Genomic DNA, 24,529 nt, shown 5'->3' with positions numbered 1-24,529 from the left:
GAGTTTCTCCCGTTATTCTCTGAAGATCCTCTCAAGCTCTGTCAGATTGGATGGGGAGCATTGCTGTACAGCTATTTTCAGGTCTCTCCAGAGATGTTAGATCAGGTTCAAGTCTGAGCTCTGGCTGGGCCACTCAAGGACATTCAGAGACTTGTCCCATAGCCACTCCTGCGTTGTCTTGGCTGTGTGTGCTGAGTCATCGTCCTGTTGGAAGGTGAACATTCACACCAGTCTGAGGTCCTGAGCGCTCTGGAGCAGGCTTTCATCAAGGGTCTCTCTGTACTTTCCTCCGTTCATCTTTGCCTCGATGCTGTCCAGTCTCCCATTCCCTGACGCTGAAAAACATCCCCACAACATGATTCTGCCACCACCATGCTTCACTATAGGGATGGTGCCAGGTTTCCTCCAGATGTGACGTTTGGCATTCAGGCTAAAGTGTTAAAAATTGGTTTCATCAGACCATAGAATCTTGTTTCTCATGGTCTGAGAATCTTTAGGTGCCTTTTGGCAAACTCCAATGAATTGTACTGAGGAGTGGCTTCTGTCTTGCCACTCTACCATAAAGGCTTGATTGATGTATTGCTGCAGAGATGGTTGTCCTTCTGGAAGGTTCTCCCATCTTCACAGAGGAACTCTAGGGCTCTGTAAGAGTGACCATCTGGTTCTTGGTCATGTCCCTGACCAAGGCCCTTCTCCCCCTAATTGCTCAGTTTGGCGGGGTGCCAGCTTAAGGAAGAGTCTTGGTGGTTCGAAACTTCTTCCATTTAAGAAGATGGAGGCCACTTTGTTCTTAAGGACCTTCAATGCTGCAGAAATGTTTTGGTACCCTTCCCCAGATCTGTGCCTCAACACATCCGGTCTCTGAGCTCTTTGGACAATTCCTTCGACTTCATGGCTTGGTTTTTGCTCTGACATGCACTGTCAACTGTGGGATCTTTTTATATAGACGTGTGTGTGTGCCTTTACAATTCGTATCCAATCACTTGAATTTACCACAGGTGGACTCCAATCAAGTTGTAGGAACATCTCAAGGATGATCAATGGAAAAAGGATGCACCTGAGCTCAATTTCAAGTCTCCTAGCAAAGGATCTGAATACTTATGTAAATTAAGTTTATTTTTTTTATATTTGCAAAAATGTCTAAACCTGTTTTCACTGTCATTATGGGGTATTGTGTGTAGATTGCTTAGTATCTTTATGTATTTAATCAATTTCAGAATAAGGCTGTTAACAAAACGTTGAAAATGTCAAGGGGTCTGAATACTTTCCGAAGGCACTTACCCTAGGGCATTTAACCTAGGTATAATTTCACAAGCCCTGAATTCATTAGATTATTGCTGACTGTTTCAAATGCAGGGCATTTGACTTTTTAAAAATTTGACAACAAAGCTTATTTAGAGACTAATTCCTGGAAAATGCTGTCACTTTCATAGCATATAGTGCTATACTTAGGGAATAGGGTGCCATTTCAGACACATCCCTAATCTATTATACCCCTGTGATATTCAATGGGAGAGTAAAGCTTAAACTGTGCCTTAGTGGAAATGGGAGAGCCTTAGGAGCCGTGCTCTCGGTATATTGAGCTTTAGGAGCCGTGCTCTCGGTATATTGAGCCTTCGGGGCAGTGCTCTCTGTATATTGAGCCTTCGGGGCAGTGCTCTCTGTATATTGAGCCTTCGGGGCAGTGCTCTCTGTATATTGAACCTTGATGCTGTTCTGCTCCCTGTGATATATTTCGCTCTTCTGAATGAAGTGGCTCTCCATGACTAATTCAGGGCCTTGTATTTCTTCATGAAATATTTGCAGTACAAAGAAGATTTACCCAATGAATTATTAAAGTGAAACACAAGAGGAGATATGGTGTGTGTGTGTGTGTGGTCGTCTCCCTGGATGCTTGACCTAAGCAGAGCATGTGCTAGATCTCATGAGGGTGGGAGGTTGGTTGGGGGAGATTGTGGGTAGAGGGGCAGTGGTAAAAGTGCTGGTGATCCTCTGAGGAGGTTGTTAGCCGTGGTGGCTAGCCAGGCAGTCAAACGCTAACTAGGAGGATACACAGTTCCAGTACACAGTCGCAATTGCTAGTAGCAGTGCTGATGTGTCTAATTCTTCCAGCTTCTTCAGATATTGCTCCCTATTTGATTTATATGAACCACTGCCAGAGTGGAGCTAAAGCACCATAACAGCATATTATATGTATGTTATTATTTGTGACCTGGCAATTTCACCCTTTAAAACCTCTTCAATGTAATGGCAAAACAGACATACCCAAAAGTAACTGCTATTCATGTGTAATTACATGATTGTGACTTGCAAAAACTTGGTATATTTGGAAAGAAGACATCTGGGAGATTGTGAGGGAATTATCAGAAGATAGGAGTTACATAAGATCAAGCACACACAATGTTATTTTTGTTTATTTTGAAAGTAATCTTTCATTGACAAGCTATAAGTGAATTATTGATGACTAGAGCTGGAAACACATCAGATGGCTTCCACAACAGATGAACAATATATATAAAAATGTGATTGATAGACCTAAAAACTAGAAATAGGCAGATATTTTAGTAAGTGATGTCAGGTGTGGTCGCGGGACGTTTCCAAGTCTCTCTGAGCCAGGTAGCGATAGTTTGCATTACGCATAAAAGGCCTTGCTTTGCTTTGTCCCACCCAGGTCAACGGTATATCCCTGGAAAGCTTATGTCATTGGCTACAAGAATGTCAAAGTGCATAGTAGCCAATACACTGTGTAATGGATGCCTACAGTGCGTAAGCAGGCAACATCATATTTTTGATGCGCAAAGATAGTCACTCGGGACGTTCGACGTTGCTATTAAGTCATACGTCATCAGATAACATTGGCAATAGACTAGATTTGTTCCTACCAGCCTAAGGATTGATTTGATACCCCCCCCCCATGTAGCTATAGCTCAAGCACAGACCAAATCGAAGCTTATATTGTAAGATGTTTGCTATTTGGTGAAAACTTTTGTATAAAATAAATATTTTTACTCTCGGGCTGGTGATCAATAACGGTAGGTCACAGGCAGACAGAGAAGATATCCTTATGGTCTGTGGAGTCCCGGCTTTCGGTGTGTATCCAACGTATTTCGTGTTTATTCCGTTTATTCCGTTTACGCTACCCGGAATGTTGGTAGCAGCCATCTTGAAATGAGGTTATTGGCTCGGCCTGCCCATATACATTCGTATGGTAGTAAGTCACAAAATATTTTGAATGCACCAGTCAATAGCCAAGATACTCAGCTTCCGCAGACACCCTGCTTCTCATACCAGACTGAATTGATTTAAAAAAATAAAATCTAACAGGGTCCCCAAATATGGGGACTTACATTTTAAGAGGTTCACCCTTAATTTCCCATGTTGGGATAAATACAGTTGTGTTGAATTGACAGAGGAAAGGTGGAAGGTTGGCTAGGCAGAAAGGATGACACCAGAGACGGTCATAACAGATAAATATGGGCAACAGAGGGATGATATCGAGGATAGCCGACAACAGAGAAAGGTTAATATGTACAAGAGCTGGCACTTCACAGCTGACTGGCTTGGCTGTACACTGACCAGAAGAGAGGAGGGCTATTTAAAGATGCAACAACTAGGATGGGTTGCTACTAATGACTTGGATTTTGCCTTTTGATTCTGGACAACGTAAGAAAGTTGACATGAAAAACAATATAACAGGAGAAATGGCATAGTGGGCCCAAATAGGGAAGTAAATTGTAATACATTTGACAAAATTATATAATTACTCCTGTCTATGTACTTCACCAGAAAGCATGACTTGGCCACAGAGGAGTCGAGGATCATTTAAAAAAAAAATAGTTGTGGATCGTTTCAAATCACAAGCTCGTAGGCCTATGCCTATTTGGTAAGTGTCCGTAGCAATAGGCCTAGCTGATTATTTCGTTGCGGCTGTTACTGAAAAGCATATAAAATCTGTGTGAAGATAGTGTGTCTTGAGTATAATTAAACATTTTCAGGCAAGAAGAAGAGGGGTGTGGCGAAGATATAGGCGAGTTTCTCTCCAGAATGGCTCAGCTGTCTGCCGTCAATTCTTGCGTGTTCATTGTGTGAATTGTTTGCCCTTTGATTGTTTATTTTGACCAGTTCCCCATTTACATATGTCATCAATAGTAAATGTACCGTTAATCTCCGTCCTTTGGTTACATACTGCCTGTATTCATTTCTAATTTACCGTTCTCATTCTCAGAGTGGAAACTTTGTTTGCAGAGTTCACAACCTGCTACACTTGTTAGAAACACGTTTTGGTTCATTTCATAACAATCTTTTCCAAATGTGTACCTTTTTTTTTTTTTTTGTCTTTTGTTTGGATTGCTCCATGTGAGCAATGAGCATGTCTGGTTTCTCTGTCTTGATAATGTCGAGGGAGCGCGTGTGCCTGAGCACGCGTAGAAGTACCTGGCCTGCTGGCGGAAATGTATCAAAGTGCCCATTTGGGGATGTCTGATTTCTCATTGTCTTTACTCACCATGTTTTTATGCATGGCCTTTTCTGCAACAGTTTCATTTACTAGCTTTTCATTTTTTTTGTATCTGCCGAAAGCCGGCAGTTTGCTGGCTAACGGAAACCCTGACACACACACACACACACACACACACACACACACACACACACACACACACACACACACACACACACACACACACACACACTCATACTCACTGAGGTGAAAAGATGTTTTGACGGCTGAGCGCACAAGGAGAATTGTGTGCATGTGCCTGTTTGTGTGTGCAGTGAAGATGGGGGGTGGGTGTAGTGAGGTTAAGGGGGTTCTAGTGGTACTCACTATACCAGGAAGTCCATGCCTGTAGTGTCTTTGTATAGGCCGGTGTCACTCACTCACTGCTAATAATTTTAATTTTAATAATTTTAATGTCATCAATATTTCAGTGCCTTAGGTTTAAAGACTCCATGGTTAAATACAGTTCTACAGCTTATTATAGCGTATTGATTTTTTTAATGTAATGGTCCTCAGTATTACATGTCAGTAAATTACCCCTAGCATGATGTTTCCTAGCGTAAATCATTTCCAGGGAACTGCACAATTACAGCGGCACAATGCCACATTAGTAATCATACCTCAGTCAATACTACTACTACTACCACCACCGGGTGTTAGCCTACCTAGAAACCATTGTGGGTCAAATAATACGTAAATTCACACAGCACCACAGGGCTGAATTCTAACCGTTTTATTGAAAGACACGATGATGCTGGGATGAAACCGAAACAGTGCAGCTGTGAGAAAAAAGAGAATCTCCTAGCTGTAGAGTTCTGAGCTTGCATTAATTCACAAATTAATTGCAGGCAGACTTTACAGGGATAAAAGCTGAAATCCCAGCCCTAAACCCATGGGCCTTCTCCCTCTCCTCTCTCCCCTGTAAACTCCTAACCATGATGTACATAATTTATACTGTCAGTGTATATTAAAGAAACAGGCGGCGCAGAAGAGCACAGGGGAAATGACTCAGTGGCCTAGATGCAATGTTTCCTTTTTGGCGTTTCCTCCCACCCCTCTCTCTCTCTCATTCTTTCATTCTGTAGCTTTTTCGTTTTCTCTCACCATCTCTCTCTCTCTTGTGCACGCTTTTGTCTATTTTATTCCCTCTTCATCTTTCTCTGTTCTGTCATTCTCCATTTCTGTCTTTTTATGCCTGTGTTGATCATTCTCTCTTGTTCTTTATTTTTCATTCTTATATTTTTTTAGGAGAACTAATGCAAGGATGTAGGCAAGGCTTGCTACATCGTCATGCCTAGGCCATGTCTCGATCCTTTTCATTTGAGCAAAACACACAACACTTGCACCTTGCTTTCACAACCAACCACTTCAATGGTACGTTTTCTCTTCAGGTCAAACTCGTCTGTTGACTTGCGTCTTCGCTTACACACTTGTTTGCAAATTGAATGAGAGTGCACACCACACGTATTTCCCTTGTTTGACAGACGTAAGGAGGAAGTTGCAGGGGATTTTTTGGCGGTTAAATTTTGCATGTCTACAGATAATGTTTTTGTTTTTTTTACCAAAATCAACTGCCTCTTTTCAAAATGTCTGCCCCCTTGTTGGAAGGGTGGCTATAAATCTACTTCATCCAGCATATTGTAAAGTTGATAGAGCTGAAAAGATGGTAGTTCATAAATGTTTGCCAATGAATCACAACCTTTCTGAGAGCTCAGTGGCTGGTCACAGCATGACATCATTACACCCACTTCAAGAACGAAGGCAGAGAGAGAGAATCTGGGGCTGCGTCTCAATACTATACATTTAGCTTCCTTTCCTTCATTTGCACTTATGAAACTGACTGTAAATTCCCAATAGGTTCTAGTGCTGTCCTCCATATTGCTGTCCCATATCCTGTGTGGACGAGAAAAATAATACACTATTGAGATTCACTCCTAGTATCAATGCGCTATCAAGTGTATGTTCCGATCAGTACAGGGGAAGGTGAGGAAAGCGACATTAAACTATTGAGATGAACTCTAGGTCCAACCTTTTCTCCTACTGACCTCCATACTGTGGATCAGTCAATGAAATCCAACTCCTGTCCTCTCATCCTGCCCTAGTTACGCCACCCTCTCCACCAAACCCCAAATCACACGAACAGATCTAGTCGTGACAGATCTAGTCGTGACACCTCATCTCATTGCAGCGGGGACATTGACCCCGTTAACACACTCTGATCTAATGTGTCGAGCCAAAGTGTAGTATCTGTTCATTTGATATTTTAAATATTTAATGGTGTAAAGCTCATGAGCGGCTCTGGGTTTGCGTGTATGCCAGAGCCTGCCCTGGGATTGTACTGTGGTGGGTTTTGTCTTTTTGCGCTGCGCTTGATTCTGTGCTCGCTGTGAAACACGATTTGCATCCCAAATGGCACCCTGTGCACTGCATTTGACCAGAGCGCTATGGGTCCTGGACATAAATAGTGCACTATACAGGGAATATGGTGCCATTTGAGGTGCAGCCGTGCAAGCAGACCGCTATTAATCTTCCTGGTTCTCTTGATTGGAAAATCCTGTTGGGCTTTAGCATCAGAGCAGCCCTCTACTCCAGTCCCCCTCCCCTTCCTCCTCCTCTCTGAAACTAGATCAGTTAGTGTGCTAGTGTGTGATGGGACACAAGTGGAATTGTGTGTGTAAATTGTGTAGGTGTATGTTATAATATAGTGTGTACAGGAGTGTTTGTGTTTGACTGTGTGTACACAGTACTGTCCAGTGTGTGTGTGTGTGTGTGCTCATCCAAACACTCTTCTCATGCATTTTACATGGCCTAGTGGGAGCTGTAGCAGCAACTTGACTCACTGGCTTCTGTAGACATTTCAACACAAGCACTTGTTATGGTTGTGTCAGGGGCATCCATGGGACTGTGTCTACTCCTCCCCCATGTACTGTATCAGCTTTGCAGTTGGTAGTTGGCAGAGCTAGGCAGGCTTGTAGCAGCCAGCCTGTCAGTCGATGCTGAAGCTGCCTGAAACCAAACCCTAGCCATGACACAGTGGGTGTAATTCATAGTTAATCCATACACCGTGACGGACTCACATGGGGCAGATTTTATACTGCACCACTCGCCAGTATCTCGTTTGCAGGGCTGTTGAAAATCGATGTGGCTGGGAATTGATAGCGTCATAAACAGACCTAGGGTCATTGCCCAGTCCTAGTCGATGGCAATACAGTTGAGCTGTTTTCCACACTGATGGGAATGAGTACTTATCAAATGGTCTGATGTTCATGTCAATGGTCTTGCTATATCTATAACTGCAAATGCAGCCCCGTGTCAAACCATGGCTGTCAATCAGAAGACTGGGATCCAGTATGGGAATTACAATGACCTCAATATCCCCAGTATGATAGTCTTGGGTGGGGTACATCTCAGTAGTCTAAAGTTGCTTCCTCCTTGTATGGATCCTGTAAGTTAGAATGGAAAATGCAATTACCTCCATGACCCTATTAATGCAGTAGTCTCGGGTTGGCTGCGTCTCAATAGTCTGAGGTGGCTCTGTCTGCAATGATGTAGCAGTTGGACAGGCTGGCTAGAAGAGGTTGGTCAGTCCCAAATGTATTTAATCCCAGTCAATTCAGGAAGCGAAGCGGACATGGACTTTCAATAGCCAAAGCAAGAGAACAGCAACATGGGGTAATTTGTTCAGCTCTGAATTCCCCATCATATTTACTAAAGTCTAGTTCCTTCATTAACTGGAATTGATGTGCAAATTGAGGTGAAGTGAAGTTTCTCCCTCGACTGATCTAGGGTCAGCCATGCATTTTCCCGTATTGGTGAAGGTTAGGATTCAAGGGATAAGTAATCTGATCCTAGACCTCTTTACCCAGAGCAAAGGAATTGACTTCAATGTAGGACTTCAGTTTCTTATCCTGCTAAACTGGATTTCGAACGACTATGGCCAGCTCGTGAATTAGATCCATTGGTCTGGTTAGGATGGTGATTGAGAGATTTGGCAATTAAAGCCTAACCTATTTTTAGAATGTCATTAAGACCTACTTACCTCATGCCAACCTTTTGGCTTAATGCCCAGTCAACCCCTGATTTACAAACGGTCCATTCATCAAACCCCCCTGATCAACGGTCACTACTCCTGGGAGAGGCAATGGAGGACGTGATTGGACAGTAGCCTAATTGGACAGTAGGAGGAGTAAGTAGCCTGGTGTTGGCTAAACTACATGTGATAACCTTGAGCCTAACTAATGGATAAATACATAGTGTGGCCTAATGGCCTCCACGCTGTATTAGGCCATAGCCAGTTACAGAAAACAAGGCCACATGCATTGAGTTTGTCACATAGTCAGGAAAATGTCTTGGCCCTAAGAGAGAGTATATCAGTCTAATAGTTGGGCTAGTTTATGTATGAATTATTCTTCCATTCTGTTTTGGTAAGGTCATCTTCCCAGAGAACCAAACTGTCAGTGAAAAGTTCACCGAATATTTTGGGATCAGTGACGGTGGTTCGCCCCCGTACGATGACGTGAGTTCACTCAGGCCTCGGGATCCTGTCTCTGACGAAGGGGGTGTCATGTCAGGGGACTGCTCCAACATGTGGGTGTGTAGGCGGGCCACACAAACACTGAGCTTTTGCCCTTTTGCTGCCTCTGCTTGTTTACCAACCCGCCAGCAGCAATCATGAACGAACAGGCAGTACACACACACACACACACACACACACACACACACACACACACACACACACACACACCCGATCATCATAGCCTACAGTTTTGACTTCATCCCAATCAGAGCTGTTTTGGAATTTTTGTTTACGGTAATTAGCCAGGCCAATGTACACGGTCATCGACATAACTGTTGGGTTAAAAATAAACGTGGCTTTTTTCCTGCAGCTTTACTATTACTTTTACACTTCGTTAATATCAGTAGCATTTCATTATTATTCTAGTATACAAATTAAGAACTGTCAGATTGGAGAGGAATTCTGAAAAATACAGATTCTGATATTTTTGACGCACCAAGTTCGATGTGTTTTTCCCTCTACTTTTCTCATCAATTTGCATAACGCTGCTGTGGTCATTCTCTGTGGCAATATGATGTTCAAAGTGGCTAGAGGGGACGCAGCAATGGGAGAAATCATATACTACTGGAAAAATGTGCTTCTTAAAATATTAGTTTACAGGCTATGCATCCTATAGGATGAATCATGAAAGGAGCTTGGCGACGGTTCATTCAGTTGCAACCCATTTATGCAAAACTGGCACCTGTGGTCAAAGATGAAATCCAGACAAGCTAGGCCTACTTTAGGAAGCTTTCGGAATGGCGATATTAGCGAACTCACACACGCACACCCACCTAAAAGGACCATCCATCAATCAAAGCCGACTCACTCAGATACATAAGCAAATCATATTTGTCCTTTCCCAAAAATGTATTAAAAACCTTGCCTTAGCTTCAAATCCTTTCTGTACGATATCCCCCCAAAATTATAGGATAATGCTAAATCAGTGTAGCCCATCATATAAATTGACGAGGACATTTTTAAGAAGGTTATATAGAGACAGCTGTGATGGGCATGAAGATGAAATTGAATCCCAACCCCGGCAAGGTGCCCCTGAGCAACAACTGCACCCCGAGCACCGGTGACGCGGACGTCGATTAACCCCTTGAACCTCTGGGGGCAGAATTTCATTTTTGGATGAAAAACGTTCCCGTTTTAAGCGCAATATTTTGTCACGAAAAGATGCTCGACTATGCATATAATTGACAGCTTTGGAAAGAAAACACTCTGACGTTTCCAAATCTGCAAAGATATTGTCTGTGAGTGCCCCAGAACTGATGCTACAGGCGAAACCAAGATGAAACTTCAAACTGGAAGTGAGCTAAATTTCTGAGGCGCTGTTTTCCATTGTCTCCTTATATGGCTGTGAATGCGACAGGAATGAGCTTACACTTTCTGCCGTTTCCCCAAGGTGTCGGCAGCATTGTGACGTATTTGTAGGCATATCATTGGAAGATTGACCATAAGAGACTACATTTACCAGGTGTCCGCCTGGTGTCCTGCGTCGAAATTGGTGCGCAAACGCCAGGTGCAAGTATTTTTCCATTTGATAGAGAGGAGAAACCAGACTTCCACGAACGATATATCATCGAAGAGATGTGTGAAAAACACCTTGAGGATTGATTCTAAACAACGTTTGCCATGTTTTATTCGATATTATGGAGTTAATTTGGAAAAAAGTTTGGCGTTTTGATGACTGAATTTTCTTTTTTTTTTTGGTAGCCAAACGTGATGTACAAAACGGAGCGATTTCTAATACACAAAGAATCTTTTTGGAAAAACTGAACATTTGCTATCTGAGAGTCCTCATTGAAAAAATCCGAAGTTCTTCAAAGGTAAATGATTTTATTTGAATGCTTTTCTTGTTTTTGTGAAAATGTTGCCCGCTCAATGCTATGCTAAATGCTACGCTAGCTATCAATACTGTTACACAAATGCTTGTTTTGCTATGGTTGAAAAGCATATTTTGAAAATCTGAGATGACAGTGTTGTTAACAAAAGGCTAAGCTTCAGAGCTAGCATATTTATTTCATTTCATTTGCGATTTTCATGAATAGTTAACGTTGCGTTATGGTAAGGAGCTTGAGGCTGTACTCACGATCCCGGATCCGGGATGGCTAGTATCAAGAGGGCATCCCCCCGTACCTCTCTGATTCAGAGGGGTTGGGTTAAATGCGGAAGACATTTCGGTTGAATGCATTCAGTTGCATTCAACCGAAACGACTAGGTATCCCCTTTCCCTATAGTATTTATCAGCGTTGATTAGTCTATAAATTAAGAAAAGATTCCGTATCAAATTATACCATACCAGGTTGGATAGGATTGGCACATTGTCCATTTGACACAACACTAGCACATTCTAGGCCTTCAAACATGAACAACCTTGTCGACTGCTGTTGAATAATTAATGAATAGGCAGACACATCCAACATTTAAAATATCTATTTATTTACTAGCAAGCAATGAAAATCTGCATTGTATAAAAGAAAGTCTACACATCAAACTATTTGTTTTACTGAAGTGCCATAGCCTAAGCAGGGCTCTCCAACCCTGTTCCTAGAGAGCTTCCATCCTGTGGTTTTTCGCTCCAATCCTAATCTAGCGCAGCTGATTTGATATAATTAGCTGGTTGATAAGCTGAATCAGGTTAGTTACAACTGGGGTCGGATTGAAAACCTACAGGAGGGTAGCTCTCCAGGAACATGGTTGGAGAGCCCTGGCCTATAGGCTAGCGCTTCTACACCCCCGCACATCTAGCGGATTAGCTTCTCGAGCATCAAACGACAGTTGGAAAGACGAGGAGTTATAGACCATTTAATAGACAGACTATAGAAGCAAATCAATTGTTTATAATAATTAGTAAACACGCGGTTAGGTGAAGCTTATCTACGTGAAGATAAAGTTAATACAAATGAATAAAAGGCCTATTTAAACGGTTTTGACAGTTATTATAATTTTCATGGCGGCCTTCATCCACAAATCAGTTACACGGTTATTCAATTACAGTCACAGCCCTAATCCAAGTCCCCAAGCCCCTTTTTCCAATGCTGGGTGCGTTCTAGTACTTCACTTTCGGAGTCAGAGAGAGATGTGTTTGTGTTGGCTTGATCTGTTACACTGAACTGGAATAAGTGTGTCAGTGAGTGAACAGATTAGTGTGTGTGTTTGTGTGTGTGTGTGATGCCAGTGGAAAATTACAAAGTTTAGAGGATGACAGTCAAGGCTGGCTGCATTTCTATTGTCATTTATCAGAATAACTGTTAGGCCAGATTTTTTTCCCTTCTACTTTTACAGTGCATTTACTTTTTGGTGCAAGACACACACACACACACACAGTCTGTGTCTTCCTGCATCTGTGTGTGTCTGTGTCTGTTTGTGCGTGACTGTGTGTGAGACTTTTGGAGCAGAGATGTGCTCCCCTTCGCCCTGCATCTGCCTCTGACTGTAAACTATAGCTACAGGAGCAGGGTGAGCGAGAGGGCAGGTGCAGAGAAACCATAAAGCCTCCCCTTCACACCCTACACATGGGGTACTTATGTATTTTGTATATTCAAGTTGGAAAGACAAATCTAGGTTAGCTCCTGCCCTGGGGTGGAAGTAGATGTGTTTTTTTCCCCCTCTTGCTCTCCTGGGGAAAATGACTAGTTGTTGAAGCACACAACTCCAAGAAACACAGATTGTGTGTTTTTGCAAAAGTCATCTTCAAATCCCACGCCATCGTGTGTATATCAGGCCAGTGATTCAGCTAAGCAGAGGTGGTAGTAGATGCTCAGAAATCAGAACTCCTATCTTCTGCCTTGCCCTTGTGCAGTGTGTATGTACGCCACCGTGTAGGCTGTTGATGAAATCAAAAATGGAATCAAAGTTGATTCATCATGTGCACAGGAAACAGCGGGTGTAAACGGTACAGTGAAATGCTTAGCTGCCGCTCGCCATCAACAGTGCAGAATAAATGTAAAGCAGCAAAGCTAATCAATAGACAGTAAGTAGATGAATAAGAAAAAAAGAACAGAACATGGAGGAGGCTATAGTAGATCTTGAAATAGATGACCCTACAGCCCACTATCTGTGCCCTATGGATTCTCTGACTGGATGCATCTCAACAATGAAATGTTGCTTCCTCTACCCAGAGAGAGGAGACGTGGAGAGGGAGAGGAGGTGCTACTTTGGACTTTGAGATGCACCCCCTGCTTCTCTCCCAATCCCAAATCTTGCATCACTCCTTTCTCTCTCTCTCCTCCTCCTTAACTCTATTCCTTGCCCATCCTTCCCTCTCTCACTCTTTCCTTCTCAGTCTTTCATGTCTTTCCTTCTTTCTTTTCCCTCCTATCCTCTCCCTCTCCTCTATCCTCCCTCTCTTCTCCTCTCTCACTCTTTCTTTTCCCTCCTAAAGATACTTTTACTTGAGTCATTTTCTACTAAGGTAGGTCACCCAGTAAAATTCTACTTGAGTAAAAGTATTTGGTTTAAATATACTTAAGTATCAGAAGTAGAAATAATTTCTAAATCCTTATATTAAGCAAATCAGATGGCACCATTTTTAGAAAAATGACGGAAAGCCACGGGCACATTCCAACATTTAGACAAAATTTACAAATGAAGCATGCATGTTTAGTGAGTCCCCCAGAACAGAGGCAATACAGGATGTTCGGTTGAGAAATGTGTGAATTGAACTATTCTCCTGTCCTGCTAAGCATTCAAAATGTACTTTTGGGTGTCATGGAAAATCTATGGAGTAAAAAGTACAACATTTTCTTGAGTCTAGTGAAGTAGTAGTAGTCAAAAATAGTAGTCAAAAATATAAATAGTAAATTAAAGTACAGATACCCCAAAAAACTACTTACAGTTGAAGTCGGAAGTTTACATACACTTATGTTGGAGTGATTAAAACTCGTTTTTCAACCACTCCACAAATTTCTTGTTAACAAACTATAGTTTTGACAAGTCGGTTAGGACATCTACTTTGTTTATGACACAAGTAATTTTTCCAACAATTGTTTAGACCGATTATTTAATTTATAATTCATTATCAGAATTCCAGTGGGTCAGCTGTTTACATACACTAAATTGACTGTGCCTTTAAACAGCTTGGAAAATTCCAGAAAATGATGGCTTTAGAAGCTTCTGCTCGTTACCTGTATTAATGGCACCTGTTTGACCTTGTTATCAGTATGCCTAAAAAAGGGAGTAAATACTTATGCAGCTATTTTATTAATGACATTTTTATTCATTTGTATAATTGGGATTTTATTTTCACTTTGACATTATGGAGTATTTTGTGTAGATCGATGACAACCGCACTTTGTAACACAATGTGAAAAAAGTTCAAAGGGGTGTAGACTTTATAGGCACTGTATGTCTAGAAGACACATCTGGATTCCGAATTTGTCAGGATATGGTGCACATCCACAAAACTGCAACTATGGAAATGTTCTGTATTCTCATTAACGGGTATTCAACTCTTACCCCACGAGGTCCAGAGCCTGCTGGTTTTCTGTTCTAATTGCACACACCTGGTGTCCCAGGTCTAAATCAGTCCCTGATAAGAGGGGAACAATGGAAAAATGCAGTGGAGCTGGCTTCGAGGTCCAGAGTTGAGTTTGAAGGCTCTAGAATATAAAACATGTGTCATGTAAAGATATCCCCTGATATGGACCTCTTTCACCCAGTGTGTCCTGACACTAAGGTTAGGCTACCGTTTTTAGATTAGACACAGATCAAATGGGTCTAGACTAGAATAAGGGTCTAGGTATTTTTAGTACTCTATGAGGAGCAGCAGTACTGTAGTAGCACTGTAATTATAGTAGCACCCCACCTCATACGCCTGTCATAGGTGCTTGATCAGGTATGATGGCGTGGTCTTTTTTTCTCTTTCTGCCTCCTTTTCATCCATATCGCTCTCTCTCTCTCGCTTCCTCTACTTTCTCCCTCTGCCTTCCATCTGTCCAATCCCCTCCCCTTCTCTCTCTCTCTAAATCCCTCTCTCCTCCATCCCTTCTCGCCCTCCCCGATTCTTTAAATGTGTAATGATCCACTGTGAATGGCACTGGGACATATTCTCAACTGAATGTGTAAAACTAGCTGTGAGTGATTGTTTAAATATTTACTCCATTGGGTGTGGAGTGATAGGGCACTTTGCTTGTTTGTTTCATTCATGTTGTGTGTGTACTCTACGTTTGAGGACATGTCTTGCACTTACTCACACACACTAAAACACTACACACTCACACACACACAAACCCTGCACACACCGCATTCAGCCAATCACATTGTTGTATGTGGGTGTACTGTGCATCCATTTGACTAGTCTTGCACTTATTCACACATGCAAACACACACAGCACAAGCACAGGATAACACCATGTATTCCAAAATGATGACCACAGCCATATTGATCTCAACAGACGACCTCAACTTGGAATTGAGAGGTCATCTTTTCTCTGACCCTAAAGAAGCTCTATGGCTTTTAATATCCAACTACACTTTGTTCAGGGTGAGAGATGGAGGGGGATAGTGGCCCGGTAAGTTTAACGTTTGTGTGAGTGAGACCGTGTGTGTTTATTATTGAGTGTGTGAGTGCCTATGCTCCCAGAGACGAGGTGTTGCATGGGAGGTGTTAAAGAACATGGAGCAGTCCCTAGAGCCTTGCCAGAGCAGCTACGTTTTTAAGCTGGGCCAGGACTGAATATTGCATGTTGCCACTTAGATGGATCATATATGTGACCGACCGCCTTGATTTGGTCTTATGTAGGAACATTTGAAATATTTATTTGTATTTTTTTACATTGGTTAAAAGTTGAGACTCAAAGTTAGAAAGTTACATGTCATACACTGCAGTTGAGGAACAATGGGAAAGTAATTCTGCTTTGAATGTTGATCAACTTGTCACCCCACTTTTGAGAAAATGGCCCTTGAATATTTTGTCTACACCCATTCAGCATCGTTCACACCCTCTTAAGCCTTAACCCCACCCATCTATTTAAGGATTCACATGAGGCCATGTGGTAAACACATGCTATATCAAATCAATTAGTTTATCTGTCACATGCATAGGATACAGAAGGTGTAAACGGTACAGTGAAATGGGTTGCAATATCAAAAACATAGTGTCCAGATATAAATGATTGATCATTATTAGATTACGCTTACCCGACACACTTGAAATTGATGGGTGAAGAAAATGCTATAACCCCCCTCCAGCTCCATCTAGCTTGGTGGATGGGTCACTATTGTCTAGACATGTACACACGTTCATGAAGTACAATTGAAAATCCTTAATCACCACCAGACACACCTGGCAAATTTGATGGGTCATGTAATAATCTGGCCAAAGTGGGGTCTTGTTTAGACGTAGCTAGCTAGCTAACCAATGAACCGGCATAATCCCAACTCATACTACTACCAATACAAACGGATTGTCATAGCTGTTGTGTGAATCTGCAGGTAGCCAAAGCTAACAAACTAGGTTCAATATTAGCTAGCTAACATTGGGCTATAACTAGCAATGCAAATGGATTTCTGTTTAGAATAATATTACTACACAGATCATACAAGTAACGTTAGCTAGCGAGCCAGCAAGCTATCGTTTGCTAGTTAACTAACAGTACGTTTTACATTGCAATGAAAATGACTTTCTGACAAAATTAGGAACTTCTAACTGGAAATGTAGCTCGACTCTTACCTGTATACATGGATGAACGCTTCACGGCAGACTAACCATTTAACTCTGTTTTGTTTGTAGCTACATCTTGTTTGGCCAGCGTTGTGTCAAGTCACTCCGGTTCACACTGAATGTAGCAAAACTTTTGTCGGCCTCGATGGCTAATGTTATACCTTTCAAAAACGGCGTGGTTGAAAGGACTGGCAAACACATACTGAACAGCTCACGTTACAAAAGCATTCTACATGCTAAACCAACCAGGTTTGCAATTTTAACAATTGTATTAGTATTTATGGATGGAATACACGTTTGTTATTAAGATTCATGAAAGTGCTTTAAATAAAAAGCTGTTTTACAACACACTACGACACAAAAATAGGCTACTTGTTTTCTGTTCTGAGTATGATCCCTGTGCATCCACTGTCCCATCAGCCCAGCCAGGCAATTTGTTAACTTGATCTCAACTGTGAAAAGCATTATTTCTCCTTACTTCTAGCCTAACATTTGGTTTGCAACAACGTGGGCTTGTACAAATGTTGCTGTTTGCCTCCTCACCTTTGCATCATTGTTTAAATTTTGAATAGCGATCTCCACTGGCCCATATGAACGTGTCAGGACAGACAGCTTTTCTGATGCTGGCAAAATAATGCTTTAGCATACTTTAAATATATATTATTATTATTATTATTATTATTATTATTATTATTGACTGTTTGTTTATTCCATGTGTAACTGTGTTGTTGTATGTGTTGAACCGCTTTGCTTTATTCTTGGCCAGGTTGCAGTTGTAAATGAGAACTTGTTCTCAACTAGCCTACCTGGGTAAATAAAGGTGAAATAAAATAAAAAAAATATGCAAAGACGTGTCAATCGAATAACAAGCCAAACTAAACGAAATGCAGCTGGTTTGGTGTCTCTCCAGCTAGCAAAATGGAAGAGCTTGCATAGCATCATCTAGTGGGTGATTGAAATAAATAAATTGTCAGTGTTATGATTACAATAATTGCCTTTCCTGTAAAATGGCCTGGCAGTAGGCTACAAGTGTAGACTGTATTTCTGCTTGATGAGTATCGATGATTGACACGCTATATTCAGCACCATTGACAGCACTATCACTGTCAGCAGCAGCACTAGCAGTGCCTGCCTGCCTATAGCAACCTGCCCAAACGGACATTGCCAATCGAACTAACTACACAGAGGGGTTGGATGACAACGATGCCAATCAAACAAACGACCTGTCGGTTTGAATGATAGTAAATCAAACTAATGACCAGTTGGCCCTAGATTTGTGTTGGATCTATATTCTCATGATGAAATAGTAGCCTGTGAATACATTTGATCAAAATAGCGTTTTTTATTTAATTGTAAAAAAAAATGTAAAAAAAAAAAAAAGCAGTTTCCTAAACACATTTTTATCACTGTTAAATAACATTTTTTGCACAGCTGTGCTGTGGTCTTAGATGCAAGGTGCCAGCTAAAAAATGTGTAACAAGCCATCTCGTGAACAATTGCTTCAATTCACATAGTAGGCCATGTAAAAAAAAAATCACTGTCTCTGTGGCCCTACCGAAGACACTGACACACACACACACACACACACACACACACACACACACACACACACCATGCTTCTTTCCTATCTGTCCTCACTCAGACACATTCAGCCAGGCTGTGTCTCTGTTAGCCAATAAGTGTCTGAAAGACGTCTGTGCGGGTACACTGTCTGTCCTGCTCATAGATCACTCGCGCGCACACACACACGATTACACACCAATAACAGTGTCTGAAGGCCATCTCCTGCCATTGGCTACGAGGCCTTCTCTGACCTAGCTCTGTTAGTTACATCACCCAATATAGGACCCCCTCTCTTTCCCTCGTTCCCTCTCTTGCCCTATGACCACTATCCTCCTCTCCTCTTCTCCCCTCTATCTCTCTTTCTCTCTCACTGTCTCTCTGAGGAGAAGAGTTGAGGGCTTAACTTTCCCAAGGCTCCTGCCTCCTGTGTCAGTTTTTGTTATAAATCATGCAGCAACACTCACAAGAAGCACAATACAATTTCATCACTTTCCTTTATTTTTCAATATTTTTATACCAAACCTTATCCTGAGGCTTGTGGTATCGAACAGTAATAAGTCGTTTGGAGAAAAGAGGAACTAGTTCTCTGAGGAAGAGGTCAGGGGTCCTTGGTTGAATAATAGTTGTATTTTCTCTTGGCTGATGTTGTCTGGGTGGGTGTTCATAACGTGTTGTTGTGGTGTTTGGCCACTGACAACATGACCAGACTCTAGCTAGGTGCCAGAATGGGGTTGTTCTTGTGTCTTTATGGATGAGGATGTTCCACCACCTGTCAACTCAGTGTATGATAGGACTGTACTATACTCTAGTCTGAGCGATTTAGTACTTTTTGAGGTCGTTTCGGTTCCATTCTTATTTTTTTTAAATCATGGTTGCGATTTAAAAAATATATCTTTTTTTTTTTTTGCTGTAACAACGCAGAATAAAACCAGTGTTTCCCCTATGTGCAGGAATAGTTTGCTTTAACAACTTGAGAAAATCAGATCTGGGTTAAAATAGATTATATACTTATTTTCTGTGTATTTGAGTATTTTCAAATAATAGGTGTGTCGTCTGTGTATGCCGTCGTTGGAAATAAGAATTTTGTTCTCAACTGACTTGCCTAGTATAATAAAGGTAAAAAATATATATAAATAATATACAATGCTCAAAAAATAAAGGGAACACTTAAACAACACAATGTAACTCCAAGTCAATCACACTTCTGTGAAATCAAACTGTCCACTTAGGAAGCAACACTGATTGACAATAAATTTCACATGCTGTTGTGCAAATGGAATAGACAACAGGTGGAAATTATAGGCAATTAGCAAGACACCCCCAATAAAGGAGTGGTTCTGCAGGTGGTGACCACAGACCACTTCTCAGTTCCTATGCTTCCTGGCTGATGTTTTGGTCACTTTTGAATGCTGGCGGTACTTTCACTCTAGTGGTAGCATGAGGCGGAGTCTACAACCCACACAAGTGGCTCAGGTAGTGCAGCTCATCCAGGATGGAACATCAATGCGAGCTGTGGCAAGAAGGTTTGCTGTGTCTGTCAGCGTAGTGTCCAGAGCATGGAGGCGCTACCAGGAGACAGGCCAGTACATCAGGAGACGTGGAGGAGGCCGTAGGAGGGCAACAACCCAGCAGCAGGACCGCTACCTCCGCCTTTGTGCAAGGAGGAGCAGGAGGAGCACTGTCAGAGCCCTGCAAAATGACCTCCAGCAGGCCACACATGTGCATGTCTGCTCAAACGGTCAGAAACAGACTCCCTGAGGGTGGTATGAGGGCCCGACGTCCACAGGTGGGGGTTGTGCTTACAGCCCAACACCGTGCAGGACGTTTGGCATTTGCCAGAGAACACCAAGATTGGCAAATTCGCCACTGGCGCCCTGTACTCTTCACAGATGAAAGCAGGTTCACACATGTGACAGACGTGACAGTCTGGAGACGCCTTGAAGAACGTTCTGCTGCCTGCAACATCCTCCAGCATGACCGGTTTGGCGGTGGGTCAGTCATGGTGTGGGGTGGCATTTCTTTGGGGGGCCGCACAGCCCTCCATGTGCTCGCCAGAGGTAGCCTGACTGCCATTTGGTACCGAGATGAGATCCTCAGACCCCTTGTGAGACCATATGCTGGTGCGGTTGGCCCTGGGTTCCTCCTAATGCAAGACAATGCTAGACCTCATGTGTCAGCAGTTCCTGCAAGAGGAAGGCATTGATGCTATGGACTGGCCCGCCCGTTCCCCAGACCTGAATCCAATTGAGCACATCTGGGACATCATGTCTTGCTCCATCCACCAACGCCACGTTGCACCACAGACTGTCCAGGAGTTGGCGGATGCTTTAGTCCAGGTCTGGGAGGAGATCCATCAGGAGACCATCCGCCACCTCATCAGGAGCATGCCCAGGCGTTGTAGGGAGGTCATACAGGCACGTGGAGGCCACACACACTACTGAGCCTCATTTGGACTTGTTTTAAGGACATTACATCAAAGTTGGATCAGCCTGTAGTGTGGTTTTCCACTTTAATTTTGAGTGTGACTCCAAATCCAGACCTCCATGGGTTGATAAATTTGATTTCCATTGATCATTTTTGTGTGATTTTGTTGTCAGCACATTCAACTATGTAATGAAAAAAGTATTTAATAAGAATATTTCATTCATTCAGATCTAGGATGTGTTATTTTAGTGTTCCCTTTAATTTTTTTGAGCAGTGTATATCCAAATGCATTCAAATATTCATTGAACGCAGGTCTGTGGAGAATCACAACTAGGCTATACAGCCAACTCCTTGATAAGTGCGCGTTGGATAAGTGCAAACAATTTCACAACATTTCGAAGCACCAATGCATTTATCAGGAGTCTAACTGTATTTAAGCTATGTGATATGTAAAGTGTTTTTTGACCACATTCTTTAAGCATATCCTCTCCAATTCTGTGTTCCCTCAGGTTTTCCCCCATCTGTTCCAGTCATGGAGCAGCGGAGTGGGCTGTAGACCCACTCTGAGCGCAGAGAACAGCAGCAGCCCCTCATACACATTCTAAGGTAATGTGGTCGTCTAGCACTAGTAGAACAATTTTGTCCAATGCCACCTCCAGGTAACCTATATTTAGACTAGTCTGTACTGTATGTTGCCTGTGCCGGAATCATCAGAGTCAACCGTCAGAACATGTCCTCAAAATCAATATTCAATCCATTCTGATCGATAAATGTATTCACTTTGAACCATTTAGTCCTTTGTCAATCAAGCCTGCTCCCTCCATATTGTATTGCAACCAAGCAGGCGACTGTAATGGTTGCTCATCTCTTGCTGCTCTACATACGAGAGCCGGCGTGATGCTGCTGCCTTCGTGAACCAATCACTCAGAATTCAACTCTTCTCTGGGAGAAGAGGAGCAAGCTTTCTCTTGCCACAGCTTGCTCCAGTTTCTCTCCCCCCCCCACACACACACACAGACCAATATCGCTCGGAGGAAAGCTGGCTGCTGAGTCAGAGTAGTGCAGAGCGCTGGGGGGGGGTCCTGGGGAGGGAAGGAGTGGGAGGGAGTGTCCCTATGTGTGTCTGTGTGAGATTGAATGACCGAACCCCTGTATTAAAGTGTGTTATTTTCAAGAACACATGTACTCATTTTACATTTCAGTCATTTAACATGCTCTCTTATCCAGAGTGACTTGCTCAAGATATTTCAACTAGTTGGCTTGGGGATTCGAGCCAGCAACCTTTCGGTTACTGGAATGACACTTAGCTGCTAGTCTACCTGCCACCAGGGCTGATGAGTCCCAAGGCTGTCTGTCTTGATTAGTATGGCTTTAATAAAGTTAAATGATTCTCTATGGGAATAAATACCATAGTAGAATACCCTAGGAAAAGCCCTAATTCTACTCTGTTATGTCATGGTATCATGAAGTAATTTTCACTCTTTCTCTCCTTCCTTCCTCCTCTCTCCTCTCTCTCGCTATCTATCCCACCATATGTTATCTCAACGCACAATTTGCCAAGTTTATCTTTTTCTTTTATTACAAGTCCCCGGCTGCGTTTGAATCCGTTAAGAATTCCCACAGTCTGTATAATTCCTGATTCCTTAATGCGGAGGGCCGTGAGCCGCTAAACCCGCTGCCTTCGCATTCAACTCACTCGTAGGAGTTCAAATGGAATACACAATCATTGGGAGAGATGGAGAGAGGAACCGAGGAGAAGAGAGGGATGGACTGAGTGAGAAAGAGAGAAAGAGCCATTGCATCCTCCTCAGAGTGTTCATGTTTGGCCGAGTGTAAGAGATGAGACAGAGAGAGAGAGAACTCCTCAGTGTGTTTTCACCCAGTCCATCTACATCAATCTCACTGTACCAGGCAGCTATCAGCGGAGTAAGAGCTCTGGCATATGTGTTACTGCATGTGTGTGAGTAGCCATGCATGGGTGCATGTGTATGTGCACGCACATCCATGCGTGTGTGCATGTCAGAGCAGAGTTCTAGAATATAATATTCAGCAGCCTGATGGTGGTCTTTCATAGCAACACGTTTAGAGATGAATTAGTAATGGCAGTGCAGGGACCTCAGGGAACTCGCAGCGTGAGAAACAACTGTGTGCGTGCTTGCATGTATATTTGGGCAAGAGGAGATGTGAGGGAATGTCTGTTTATGAATATTCGAAATGGGAGGGTGTGTGTGTGTGTGTGCGTGCGTGCGCCCGATCATCATTATAACTCTAATAAACTAGTCCATCGCAATTACATTACCTCCCCCCTCTCGCACTTTACCCACACGCCTACCCACGCACACATATAGTGCCTTCAAAAAGTATTTCTCCCCTTGACCTTTTCTACATTTTGTTTTTAGAAAGTGGGATTTTTGTTTTAATTTTTGGACAACGATATACACAAAATACTCTGTCAATGTTTACTAAAAATGAATGAAAAATCAAACACAAATATTTATTGATTAGATGGGTATTCACACCCCTGAGGCAATACATGTTAGACACCTTTGGCAGCGATTACAGCTGGGAGTCTTTCTGGGTAAGTCTCTAAGAGCTTTGCACACCTGGATTGTACAATATTTCCCAATTATTCTTTTTTTAATCTTCAAGCTCTGTGAAGTTGGTTGTTGATCATTGCAAGAAAGCCATTTTCAAGTCTTGCCATAGATTTTCATGCCAATTTAAGGCAAAACTTTAGGTCACTCAGGAATATTCAATGTTGTCATGGTAAGCATCTCCAGTGTAGATTTGTCCTTGTGTTTTACGTTATTGTCCTGCTGAAAGGTGAATTTGTCTCCCAGTGTCGGTTAAAAAGAAGACTGTAGCAGGTTTTCCTCTAGGATTTTGCCTGTGCTTAGCTGTCTTCCGTTTCTTTTTATCTAGGCTACCTGGGGCGCCAGGGTAGCCTAGTGGTTAGAGCTTTGGACTAGTAACCGAAAGGTTGCAAGTTCAAATCCCCGGGCTGACAAGGCAGTTAACCCCCTAGGCTGTCATTGAAAATACGATTTTTTTCTTAACTTAACTGCCTAGTTAAATAAAGGTAAAATGAAATAAAAAAATAAAAAAACTCCCTAGTCCTTGCCGATGACAAGCCACATGTTTTTCAGTATTACTTAAGTGCCTTGTTGCAAACAGGATGCATGTTTTGGAATATTTATATTCTGTACAGGATTACTTCTTTTCACTCTGTCATTTAGGTTAGTATTGTTGAGTAACTACAATGTTGTTGATCCTAGGGCTGTTGCAGTGACCGTATTACCGCCACACCGGCGTCATGAGTCATGACCGCAGTAAAATTCTAAATGACTGTTGAGTCACGGTAATCTCCTTTTATGCACTCTGGACACGTGTTAGTAGTATCCAACTCACTAACGATTATCAGGTCTGGTACTCAGGGCTTGATTGTCCCTCTAACCACTCTGACATCAATGCAAATGCAATTGAAAATCACATCAAACACTTATCGTTAAAACAGTATGTGCTTTTAAAACTCACCTCACTGTGATTGATCAATTTGAAGAAAGAAGTTCAACAGCAGATTGAAACTGAGTGTAAAACATGGTTGTTGTGGATGTTATTTCAAAGCCTAGCACATGAAATGGACAGAGCCTTTTAAGGTTGATAATTAATTCAAAACTACTATATGCATATTATAGTTTATGCATAATCATAGGCCTATATATAAGCCCAAGTCCAAAATAAAACCTGAATTAAAATAATGATTGTGCTGTTACACAATGCATAGCCAAGACATATTACGCATGGCAGAAAAACATTTAAC

At 42.2% G+C, this 24,529-nt stretch overlaps 1 protein-coding gene across 4 annotated transcripts in view; it reads left to right on the top strand.

The window, feature by feature from the left end:
- taok3a (TAO kinase 3a) overlaps positions 1–24,529 on the top strand; it is a 93,146-nt gene that overhangs the window by 29,448 nt on the left and 39,169 nt on the right. For 3 of the 4 annotated variants that reach the window (XM_036980176.2, XM_036980178.2, XM_090237984.1), the window contains one exon: positions 21,219–21,315. The exons of the other annotated variant lie outside the window; for it this stretch is intronic. The gene's annotated coding sequence lies outside the window, so the exon portion shown is untranslated. The remainder of the gene's footprint in view (positions 1–21,218; positions 21,316–24,529) is intronic. 4 annotated transcript variants of the gene reach the window in all.

The sequence above is a fragment of the Oncorhynchus mykiss genome, chromosome 6, assembly GCF_057628025.1.
Source record: "Oncorhynchus mykiss isolate SJ-2025 chromosome 6, ASM5762802v1, whole genome shotgun sequence".
NCBI lineage: Eukaryota > Metazoa > Chordata > Actinopteri > Salmoniformes > Salmonidae > Oncorhynchus > Oncorhynchus mykiss.
Note: the sequence above shows the minus strand (reverse complement) of the source record. Positions and strands in the feature narration are given on the sequence as shown.